This window comes from Acipenser ruthenus, chromosome 24 (assembly GCF_902713425.1).
Source record: "Acipenser ruthenus chromosome 24, fAciRut3.2 maternal haplotype, whole genome shotgun sequence".
Taxonomy (NCBI): domain Eukaryota; kingdom Metazoa; phylum Chordata; class Actinopteri; order Acipenseriformes; family Acipenseridae; genus Acipenser; species Acipenser ruthenus.
In genome coordinates, this window is record NC_081212.1 from 7,554,425 (window position 1) to 7,566,537 (window position 12,113).

The 12,113-nt window shown below is 39.9% G+C and overlaps 1 protein-coding gene across 6 annotated transcripts in view; it reads right to left on the reverse strand.

The window, feature by feature from the left end:
* Positions 1 to 12,113, reverse strand: part of LOC117429602 (protein CASP-like) — a 163,267-nt gene that overhangs the window by 97,445 nt on the left and 53,709 nt on the right. The gene's annotated exons all lie outside the window — the stretch shown is intronic.

A 12,113-nucleotide genomic window follows, 5' to 3' on the forward strand; every position in this document is an offset into this window, starting at 1 on the left:
ACAAGAGTATACACAAGGCTTCCATTAGCGCACTGGGGAGCTCCCAGCCTGGAGAAGAGCCCAGAAATCCGAGGTGGTGGTGTGGTTGAGGCTCCTGTTTGCAGACACAGGCCTCCAACAGGTTCCTGGCGTCTGACTGTCAGTTTGCCAGCAGTGCCAGGGACAAAACAACGCCAAGATGCCCCGGCCTGGCAAGTAATAATACATTCCTCTTAAGCGATTGCAATTTGCTTAATTTTAAATTAGGGATTTGGGATTTTGTTTAATTTCAAACACGTTTACACTTCAGGATTGAACATTTTTAAATGTTTCAAATGTAACTTATTGGGATGTTTTGTAACAAATCAAAAAAGCCATCATGACTCAGAGTGCTGTTACTTGCGCTACAATATCACTGTGGATGAGACTACATGTGCACAATGTGTATATGGAAAAGACTTCCTGAATACTGAATACATAACTTTACACTGCACACGTCCTCCTGTATAAAATCCACAGCAGACAGCTTTGTGACAAACATATCTCTTACCATGGTTAAATGTTTAGGGAAAAAATATTAACATCCCTACTTTTCAGTAACAGTCGCTCATCCGAACTGACCTATAATCTGAACCTCACTGTCATAATGAAATCCAGGCCGATAGCAACTACTGAAACCTCAATATCATAGTTCTATAAGTATATGCAATGGTCTCAGTAGTTTATAAACAGTTATTAGAGATACAAAACACATGTTCTAAAGATCTTTGATAAGGACATGTGTGACTAAAGGTGAATGTGTAAAAAGTTGCCAGAATATAAACATCGAAATAAAAATAACAGAAAGGCCAGAACAACACACAAGTAAATTCAACACAGTACCCTAACCCTAACGCGTCTGCTCTTTCAGTAATTACAATAGAAATAAAGGGTATTTACAAACAGTATCCAAAGAGCAAGTTCCTTTTCATAGTAAACTCTTAAACACTTTTTAACAGTGTCATTATTCTTATCACTCAGATGGTCCTGTACAATACAATACTTTACAACAATAAACCATTTGAAATGTATGATGTCTCAAATGTAGCACATCAAAACGCCCAATTATAGATGTGTATGATGGTTGTGTTCCATAATATAAGAAAAGAGATACAGAGAGAGAAAGAAAAGAAAGAAAAACCTTTTTTTTTTTTTTTTTTTTTTTTTTTTAAATCAGAAGACATTATTTTCCCAGTAGTAAACGCCCAACTTAAAATCATTTCCAGGGCTGGTCCTGTCATTTCTAGCTGGAATGAGGGAGGTAGTCAGACTGCTAGCTCTGAGATTGACGTGCTGGTCTGGAAAAACATGAGTCATGCGGCTCCTACTGAAGCAGCGCTCTGTCCTGCAGCGCATGAACGCCAGGCTGGCAGACGAGTACGGTGGGGCCGCTGTTTCGGCTTTCTTTTACCGTTTTCTTCTCTTTTTTAGAGACGCTCTGAATAGATAAAGGAATGTCAGCATTCTCCAGCCAGGCATCCCAGGTACTTCTCTCGTTGGTCTGACTGAGAAATCTCTTGTGCTGAGTTAATTACACTGCTTGGCATGCTTGCATGTAAGGAACTGGTACAGACAGGCTAGCCGGTACACTTAACTCTAACTCAATTAGGTTTTCTTCTGGCGGTTCATAATGCCTTGCTTATATCCCATTCCTGAAATTAGCCTTGTTATCCCATAAACATAATTCCCAGCTCCCGGGAGCATGGTCAATTGTATACCGTTTTAGTATGAACAGCTTCAATGCACTGTACAGGTCTGACTCGCTAGAGCACAATGTCTTTACTCCAAAGAATTATGTAAGAAGTAAATTACCACAGTATGCAAATGTAACAAGTGTGAATAAATATCGCTACCAAGTTCCATCTGAAAAAATCTATAGGAGGCTAGGAGTGCAAATTCAAGCCAGTTATTATGTTCACCAGAGTGTGACGGGCAGATGGATTGGAGACCCTACAAATGTAAATGTGCCAAACGAACAGACAGGGTGCCTTCACATAATCTCAATAACTTGTGCTAAAGAATGTCCAAGCCTGTCCCATCACAATAATGCACATGTGGTAGCTCTGAAAAGCTTTCGTTACACATTTATAATAGTTAAGAAAACATCATGTGTGTCAAGGTTCAGTGATTGGTTTGTAGTTTCTCTCATGTGGAGTTGAAATGGAGTTGAGGTGTATTAGTAAGAGAGATCATGGCAAGCGATGGCTCGTGAGAGCCACAGTACAGCTCTTACTCATTTATAAGGATGAGTTTGAAAAGAATACTGGAACAAGCTACGAACTTTGCAACAACATCCGTGTTGTGTTTAAAGGAGCGCAAACACACTGAAAATGTGTCTTAGTGTAGTAAGATTTAACCTTTTTTTAAACAATTTAGTCAGCTACTTAGGGTCTGGTAAACTAAATGTAAGTCAGCTGTCTTTTTTGTTCAGTTTTTTGCTGCTGATTTAGTTTGTATGTCTCTTTAGGAACTCACTGATGTCAATATGTCTCTTTTTGCCAAAAATGTCTCGAAAGCTCTGGATTGGAGTTAAATGTTACAACACTTACCATCTGAATTGTACTAAACCACCTGTGAATTAGTGAAGGGCCTGCATACATGAAAATATAATACACTATTGTTTTATTACTAAAATGTAAGAGTTGGTTTCTTTGAGACACAGTTGTGAAGTTAAAAGGGGAATTAAATGAAATTAATCCCTATAGTTTAAACATGCTACCAAGTAAAAATCCAGTATACAGTAGCAAGTAAGAAAGAAGCAGAGACACTCAATGCAGGGGGAAGAAAGGCTGTACTGAGAGAGGAACCAAACTATATTATACTGTATACAGCTACAGATATTAAAAGTTACCAGAACTGTCTGAATTATTTTTGATACGGTTGCATACGGATTACGGGCCTCTTGTTGGTTGGTAAAAATAGCTGGCATTTAAAGGGCAACGCTAGATGCTTCAATTTTAAATGTTCTTTTTACAAGAACATTTAGATTCAGTCTAAGTTGCTCTAATGTTATAAAGTTTCAATGCTGAGACTTTATAGCTTGTATTAGCATGCATGCTGTAAAACTTCATTTTGCGGATGTCCTGTTTGGGACATATTTACAGCAGCAAATGTTTGTGTATACAAAGGAAACTTATACTGTATATAAACTTGATGTAGTGATTATGCAGCTTTTGTGTTTGCAGATTTGCAAAATTAACACATTTCTTGCATGCATACATTTCATATTTTACAGTATTTATAGGTACTCCTTTAAAACTAGATGGTTTTATCTCAAGGGTATATCCTGGCTAAACAAGTTTAATAAACAGGTAACAAAGTTTTGTAGCAAGCTGTCACCAGTCAGAGCAGGAAAGCTGGCCAGTGGGCTGTCAAACGTTGTATTTTTTGGCGCGCTACAGGGCAAAGTCAAAAGATGTTAGCTGGTTCATTATTCTAGTAAATGAAAAACAGTGCAGCGGCGCTGAAAGAGCAGAGAAGACCCAGTAATAGATGAGACAAGATCTCAGCCTTATGAGAGGCAGCGTTTCCAGAAATTGTGCAGGAAATAAGCGCCGCTTTCCGAGAGCTCTGCAATTAAAGGGGCGTCCTGTCCGCTTTAATAGGCCCCAAACTTCTGCTCCCCCTGGACAGCACTGTTCAATATCAGCCACTTAACTTTTTATTCCCAAAAGATCTCAGTGCATCAGCGCTTTATAAAACACGGCTGTGAAGCTAAGAAGCCCCGTTCTAACCTTGTTACACAGGTTGGGAAGAAGATTTACAGTGTAATCTTTCAGAGGACCGCTGGGCACAGATACTCATTCACAGTCTCCAAGGACCTCCAACTCCTCCGACTACTGCAGTGTATCATCAAAACAGTGGGCAGGATCCGACTCCCCTTGGTATGATTGTGCTCAGGCCAAAAGCTTAGTAACTTGTTTAAACTACAGAGCAGAGAAGAACTTTTAAGCTTAAATGCAAAACTGATGTGAGTGAATGGACTCGCTGCCAAGTTTTGAAAATCAGGACACCACGTCACTCTGTATACATGCACAGAATGTTAATGATGAGGACCAAACTGTAAACTGTTTGAACTGTAAATGGTCTATATTGTATTGAATTAGCTCTCATATCTCCAGTACAGTACTGAGTTCTCTACCCTATATTGCATTGAGGTGGCTGGCTCCCTGTTCCCCAGTACTGAATTCTCTATACTATACTGTATTGAATGTTCTGTCTCTCAGATCCCAGTACAGAGTTCTCTGTAAAATACTCTATTACCTTTGCTGAGCCCCTGTACCAAGTTATACTGTACTGTATGTAGTTTGCCGATTGGCAGATACCCTGGTTGAACAATGCCCTCTACACCACATTTCTACATTTTAATCCTGATAAAAAAAAAAGGAAATTCCCAGATGAAATTTGAATTGATAGCTGTCACCAAGAATTAAAGCACCACAAAGGGGGTCAGCGGGCTGGCTGGCTATGGGTTTCAGAAAGTGACTGGGACCAAAGTCTAAGCGGGAATTGAGTGGTCTAGGAGAGATGCCCACGCCTGCTCCCAACCCCCTAGACGCTAGTCTGTGACTGAGGTAACAACACTCCCATTGTCACAAACAAAGAGACAAAGCTGGGCCTGACAAGTTGCCATTGATACAATGACCTCTCAAGGACCACGCTTTATACTACTGATGCCACTCCTAATTTTCCATGTCTAAATATGTTGGTTTGACATACAGACAGATGCCTCCATATACCCACAGATTCTGATCATCACTATCATTTGTGCTACAGCATGTTCAAACCAACTTTCAATACAGACAGATGCCTCCATATACCCACCGATTCTGATCATTGCTATCATTTGTGCTACAGCATGACCAAACCAACTTTCACCACAAATGAATAACTGTGTCTCTAGATACATACATTTCCAGTAAAAAGGTATAGGGGAAACTACTTAATATTGTGCTAAAAAAAATTGCACTCACCTCTGAAAATTTGTATTTTATTTCGATTTAAAAAATAAAATAGTAGAAACTAAAGCAGTAAATTAGAACTAAAATAAATCACAAATGTTTGGGCTAAGTACCTTCAGCCACCAAGGGAGTTCCTTGATTGGTCTTAATAGCGAGGGTCCAGTTAAATGTGAATGATGTGAGAATAACTCTTTGTGTGTAAATGACTGCACATGTGCTGAATGCTGCAGGGTTCTTGTTTACAAAGTACAAGCAGCAAAGCTCTTAACACAACACCACCACCCAGCAATTAGCAGTCGCTCCATGAGCTTTCACTTGCACTAAACTCACAATCACTTTCATTTATATCAAATTCAGCAAAATAACCATTTCATAAGTGCTGCAGTGTGAGTATTGATGTTCGCTAAATTAAAAATCCATGGCAAAGAGGAACAGGAATTCAACAAGTTCCACACACATTCAGACTGCCATTAAAACTGAGTAGTTTACTGCGGCACAGCTATTAAAATTAGATTACCGAGCTGAAATAATCTAATTACAGCCTTTACAACGAACAGACGTGGCTTTCAATGTTATTTAAAGCATAGCTGACTCTGCCTGTGAGACAAAGCAAACAGTTCTTTCAACGACCGGTATGAAAAACATTTCTTTCAGTTCTGTGAAATATTAATTTTCATTTCATCTGCTATCATCTATACAATCACTTGAAGATGAATGCAGTTTGGATCCCGACAGCACAGTAAATTAACAGGACAGGACAGTCTAGGCCCCGAGAATAGAAAATAAAACTTTCTTGTATCTCTACCAGAAGCAAACTGGTCAACAGAAACTAACTGGTTAGCCTGCTTGGTGCTTGTATGTCATCTTGATTCAAACCTTGGTCTAGTGGTTAATTCAGGGACTGGGAGGAAAGCAGTGGTTAGAGCTGAGAGACTGGAGGGCAGTTCAACCAAGCTGATATATCTTACGGACTGGGAGGCAGTGTGGCCTAGTGGTTAGAGCTGAGGAACTGTGTTTACATTTAATATATTAAGTGCAGAAGGATTCTTAATGAGTTCCCATTGCAACAATAACAGAATTAAAAGCATAAAACAAGGTTTCAAATAACTGCTCCCCGAGTACTTGTGAAAACGACCACTTGAAAAGAATAGCATGGCTCCAGGGAGGTGCCATCTGAAACATAAACGCAAACTGTTCCACACACACAAAACAAAAGATTAACTAAATAAATAATCGTTTTTAATAAATAATTGGATAAATAAATGAAAGTGTTGCTGGACTGTGCTGCTACATTCTAGTTAAAAGTCTTTTGAATAAAGCGCAGGTCTGGATAACGGCAGCTTGTTTTAAATCTGTGAGGGCTGCTGTGGAGTTAAACAAACAGGAAGTTCTATTCTCCTGCAATTAGTTCTGATGAGCAGGTCTGCCTGGCAGCAAGCTGTTCAGGGGCTATTTTTAGCAAGTGCTTAAGGACAAAACCTGGGCTGCAGCCGTGCAGATCGGGAAGAGCTTGATCTTCTTTTACTCTGCTACCCAAAACAAGGGGGTCGGGTACAGCTTGCAGGGCTACCAGTGAATTCCCGGTCTGATGGTTACACCATAGACAAATCTAAAGGAAAATATATTATATATTAAATACTGCAGAACACTAAATATTTGTAAGCAAGACATTTTCACTAATTTGTTGTTTATTAAAAAATCCACAGAATCTTCCTGCCGCAGTATTAGCATAATTTCTACACTGAGTTTATATACAGTACACTTGTATTTCTACAAAACGTTTGTTACTGTATGTATGTAAGTATGTCCATAGCAGAGCATCTGCAAAATGAAGCTGCTGCAGACATTTCCTGTTTTACACTTTGCATCAGTTATGACCGTATTTTTTTCTTTTTCTTCCATGACTTATTTAGAATTACTGGAAATGTATTTCTCATCCATGCATTTGAGCTAATCCATTATCGTGTGAGTGAAAATGTTATTGATTTATTATTATTATTATTGTTAATGTTGTTGTTTTATGATATAAACCCTAAAAAACACAATAAAAACAGAATGCTTGAGGCTGGAGATTCAATCAAAGAAATTGTTTAAAAAATGACAGTACAACCTTACTGCACTGTAGCCTTTCCAGCGCCCTGTGTAATTTCAGTGTCAGGATACAGGGTTTTAGAAGTGCAGGGTTTATCAACGCTTATACCAGTTCTGTAATCAGTTGGTCTGTCGTAGGATACTGTAGGATCCACCCACTTGGAATCCCTATAGAAATAAGTGGGGCAGTCAATAGAACGGTCATGTAATATAATAGCAGAGAGGTAGTGTAACAGCAGAGAGCGGAGAGTGGAGTGGATAGCAAGTTCTAGCAGCTTCAAAGTACAGATGGTTTTCTTATTAACATGGAACTTGCTCACAAATATGCATGTTCTCCTACTAAAATATTTACTATGAAGTGGCCCACATGTACACTGGCTGTGGAGAAAACAGCAAGCCGGTCGGTATCAGCTTAGAAGCAAAGCCAGGTGAGAATGGAAGTCCCATTTCAAGACAAGATGCCAAGAAGGCTTGGAAAGTGGAGGGGGCCAGAAATCTTGATTCATGTTTAGATTGCTTTGAAGGGATGCCATTTCAGAGAGCACAACAGGGAGAGAGACGACCGGAAACGGTGTTCATTAGGAAAGGGGTGAGGGGGCCGAATATAAACACTGGAAATCAAGTCAGCATCCAGGGCCAGTGTTTTGTATTGCAAGATTAAGAATCACGCGCTGCAGGTCTGAGAGAACTGGGCCAGCCAATGGTAAAGATGTATCAGACGAACAGCCGTCTGTCACTGTGCATACTGTATAGGCTGTATTGGTGCTGTGGAATGTTTGTTTTGCAGTCGGGGGGGTTGGGGGAATGTCTCGTGACATTTTTAGCCAATTGCATTTTGCGCACACATCCCTTGCATCTGTGAGTGCACAGAAGAATGGAAGAATGGAAGATACCGCAACAAACCACCAGCAATCTAAATGTGTATATTTAGTATTTACTTCCATTTTGGTTCAGTTTATTTGCAGTATTACTTGTTTATTATTATTGCAAACAAAACAAAATATGTCAACATATAAGATTGATTCATACACAGAGAGTAAAGAATAGTTTGATGTGTGATCGGGGGGGGGGGGGTTGTTAAAATGAGGATGATGATGATGATGAAGACGTGGAGCTGAAACCATCCTTTGATTTTGAATTGCAGCAATAGAGCAAAACATCCTGCCTTTCATCTCTGCATGCTTTCAACTTTTTGGGGTTTAACCTAAAAAGGTGTTCACATTCCTGTGCGCTCGCATCAACAACAAACAAGCAATTACTTCACAAGCAGCGAAAATATGTAAAAAAGAACTGAAAAGGCATGATGTGTTTTAGCTAATGTAATGTACAGCATCCAATGTTACATTTTGAAATGTAATTTTTCAATGTGTCAGTTTTTTCATTATGTATATGTAAAACTACAAAAGCGGTATGTAATTCAATATGTTAATGTAACATTATTCGGCAGGTTTCATACAACTTTATGAAGCAAAATTAGTTAATCTATAGGGTGATGCAGAACTTTTGGCATGTTTGACGGACACACAGGGGCTTAAAGGGTTAATGGAAATGTAACTGATTTATGTTTTATTTTCTATCTAATAGTATTTTAAGGCAATTTCAACAGCAAAAATAGCAATTACATTTTTGTCAAATCTGGTAACTGGCATGCACGTTCATTTTTACATCTGGAAGGGTTTAAACAAACAGAAGCTGCTGACTTTGAGGGTGTGCTATGCAATCATCTATTGAGAAGGTCATATGGATGCAATAGATCTCCCATGTATTCTGGGGTTTTGTACATCACAACTACTACTGTCCACACTGCTCCCCAGAGCTTTCTCTACCCACGGAGCTACTCAAACCCACTAGCTTCAACACTGCAGCCTAGCACGAACTACAGAGCTACTGCAGCCCAGCACTCTTAATACTAAGCTATTAAAACCCACTACCTTCCACTCAGAATCCCAGTGCTTTCACAGTGCAGCCCAGCACTTTAACCACTGAGCTACTAAAATCCAGTGCCTTCAAAAAAGCATCCCAGCGCTTTCTCTAGCCACCGAGCTTCTCAAACCCACTACCTTCCACACTGCAGCCCAACACTCTACCACAGAGCTTCTCAAACCCACTACCTTCCACACTGCAGCCCAACACTCTACCACAGAGCTTCTCAAACCCACTACCTTCCACACTGCAGCCCAACACTCTACCACAGAGCTTCTCAAACCCACTACCTTCCACACTGCAGCCCAACACTCTACCACAGAGCTTCTCAAACACACTACCTTCCACACTGCAGCCCAACACTACCACAGAGCTTCTCAAACCCACTACCTTTCACACTGCCATGAAAAGGTCTATACAGCAGGGATCAGCAGGCAGCTGAATCTGCAGATGTACAGCTAGCTGCTCCTCCAGCGACAGGCCTGCTTGCTTGCCCTCTTGCACACACGCTGTTGATGTGATCAGCCCAGCGGGGACGATTACCAGGGTCTGAGGTCCGCAGCCTCGGGATTTTACTGTCCAGCATCCCTTTGCTGTGGGCAGCAGGAGTTTTACTGAGCATCAGCGTGAGGAACCTTAAAAAAACAGCACCTCTGGTTGTCTGCTGTGAATTTAAGTGTGGATCTTGAAATGTAAAAACAAGTACATGTCAGCAATGTTGATCCTTCGCCACAGCTGCAAATTCAATAAGTGAAAAGAAAAAGTCAATAACCATGATGTATAGCAACAGTATGTATGAATAAGATGCATGTAAAAATGTAAGTGACAAACACAGACACCTCCATATATCTCAATCTGATACTCCCAATAACAAAGTGCGCAACAGTAGAGAATAAGAAATGGCAATGAATAGTTTAATGAAAATTGACAAGTGGTTTTTAAGACCTGGATGGAAAAAGGTACACACAGACGCATACAATCCAAGAACGTAATATTCCAGATGGAGAAATGTAAAGTGTTAGGTATGCCTGACCGTCTCCAATACATCCCAATTGAATAATTAGGGGTTTCCAGTTTGAACATTTAGAACTGGTAGTCTTTGTGTTTAACTGTTTTCATGTTACTTTAATATTTATAGAAAGCCTAATTGAAACCTCGGGCTCAAGAGGTGAAAGTCAGACCAGACTATACCAGACAGACAAGTTCATATTCAAACCTTACCGCCTGACAGGGAATTATCACGGGCCATAAAGCACAGTGCTGTGTTTCTGGCCTGCATCCATCCAAGTGAAGTTCAGTTGCCAGACAAGAAAGAAAAAGCCAGTTGAGAGCTGCATACCTGAATTCAACTCTGGGACTGCACTTGAATTATGGCACCGCTATCACCATAGCGGCTTATAAAATAAACCAAATAACAAAAAAACTGTGATAAAGAGAAAAATCAATTTTAGCAATGTTAACTTAAATCAGATCTTTATCACAGTTTTTGGGCACTTCTTTAAAACCATAATTAAAATCTGATCTCCAGACAGACACACCTTGACCAGAATTTTAGCTATGCAGGACAAACGGTACAGTACAGTACTGCAGAATCATCAGCCAATTTAAGTTATTAGTGATTAAATGTACATGGCGAATTAGCTCAGATTAATAAAACAGGCTTTAGAGTCCAGGTCATCACTGCAGGGAAAGGCCTGTTTCTTCAGCATGGCGGACAGTCTAGTTCTAAGCATCCTCAGAACCAGCTCTGCCGCAGCCCAGTATTTGTGCTGTAACCCAGCCCCCAGTTCAGGCTCAGCCTCCTCCAGAGTTCACATGGACTGCAGGCCCCTCGGTCGTCAGCGAAGGTGAAAAGCACTCCCGTGCCAAAGCTATATATACACAGCAATTTGTTACAGTGAAAAACCATCTGCTTCTCGCTATTACTATTCTCAGAGGGCAAATTACAGCTAACGTTCAACATAAAACATCAATTTAAACTATCAGCTATTCATAATTTCAAATCATTATTGAAAACAAGGGCATAAATGTCAAGGCGTACAGCCGTATTTCTGTTATTAACTCCCTATTCATGTAGACAGGGAGGAATACAAAATAAAAGGAGACAGAAAGAGAACAGATGCTTGCCTTGCCTTGGTCAAAACACACTCTTCTCAACAACCGGGACAAAACATATTTTGTTTGAATATTGGAGCTGTTTTTGCAGGTTGTACAGAAAAATAAAAAGACGATTTTGAAATATCTTCAGCATGTATTTTTTAATCAGAAATAGTCAAATCAAAACATAATGCAGCCAAATGTTTCATCTAGTGGCTTCTCATAAGTCCACTGATTCAGTACAATCTGCACACTGAGGACGTCAGCTTGTCTACTTGTCTAACCTTGCATTTTTTTTCTTTTCATACATCTTGTATTCTTTACCTCATTAAAAAACACCACATTCCGGAACCTTTTTTGCCATAAGTTTCGTCTTTTAATCCAAGTTGGTCTTAAAGAGAATTGACTGTTGATTTGAGTGACGTACTGAAGGAATTGGCTGCTCTACTCTGTGGTAACTTAAGCACAAGTAGAGTGCACATATTAGCGTCACTCCTCGTTTCCATGCACGGCAGCATTCGCAGACAGTGAATCATCAGAGAGCAGCACTGGAGTAATCAGAAACTCACAATCACAGCCCCCAAACCAAGCAAGGCAGGCGATGCAGCACTGCCTCAGCACACTGTCAGACAGCTAGTTAACTGTGTACTTTCACTGTGGTTCTTGCGAATTCAGCTTCCCAGCGTTTAAGTAGAGGCATATAAACCTTTTCAAATGAAGCAAATGTTTTCATAGGTTTCTGGTGGCATTGAAACTATTTTGTTAAAGGAGTGCTGCTAACATTATTTAAATCTGTCTTACCTTTAAATAGCTTTATTTACATTATTACTGGTGTCCTTTTGTGTTTGCTAATTCAGGGTAAGCAAGTATTTCAAATACAATGCTGAAGATAAAATGCTGTATCCTGGTCCCTTTTCTGTAGGTCACATGATGAGTCCGAACTACAACACATAGGATACAGCAGCAACTCTTCATCTATGGCTTTGTCTTTGAGATATCTACAGATTTCAAAAGTATAAAATA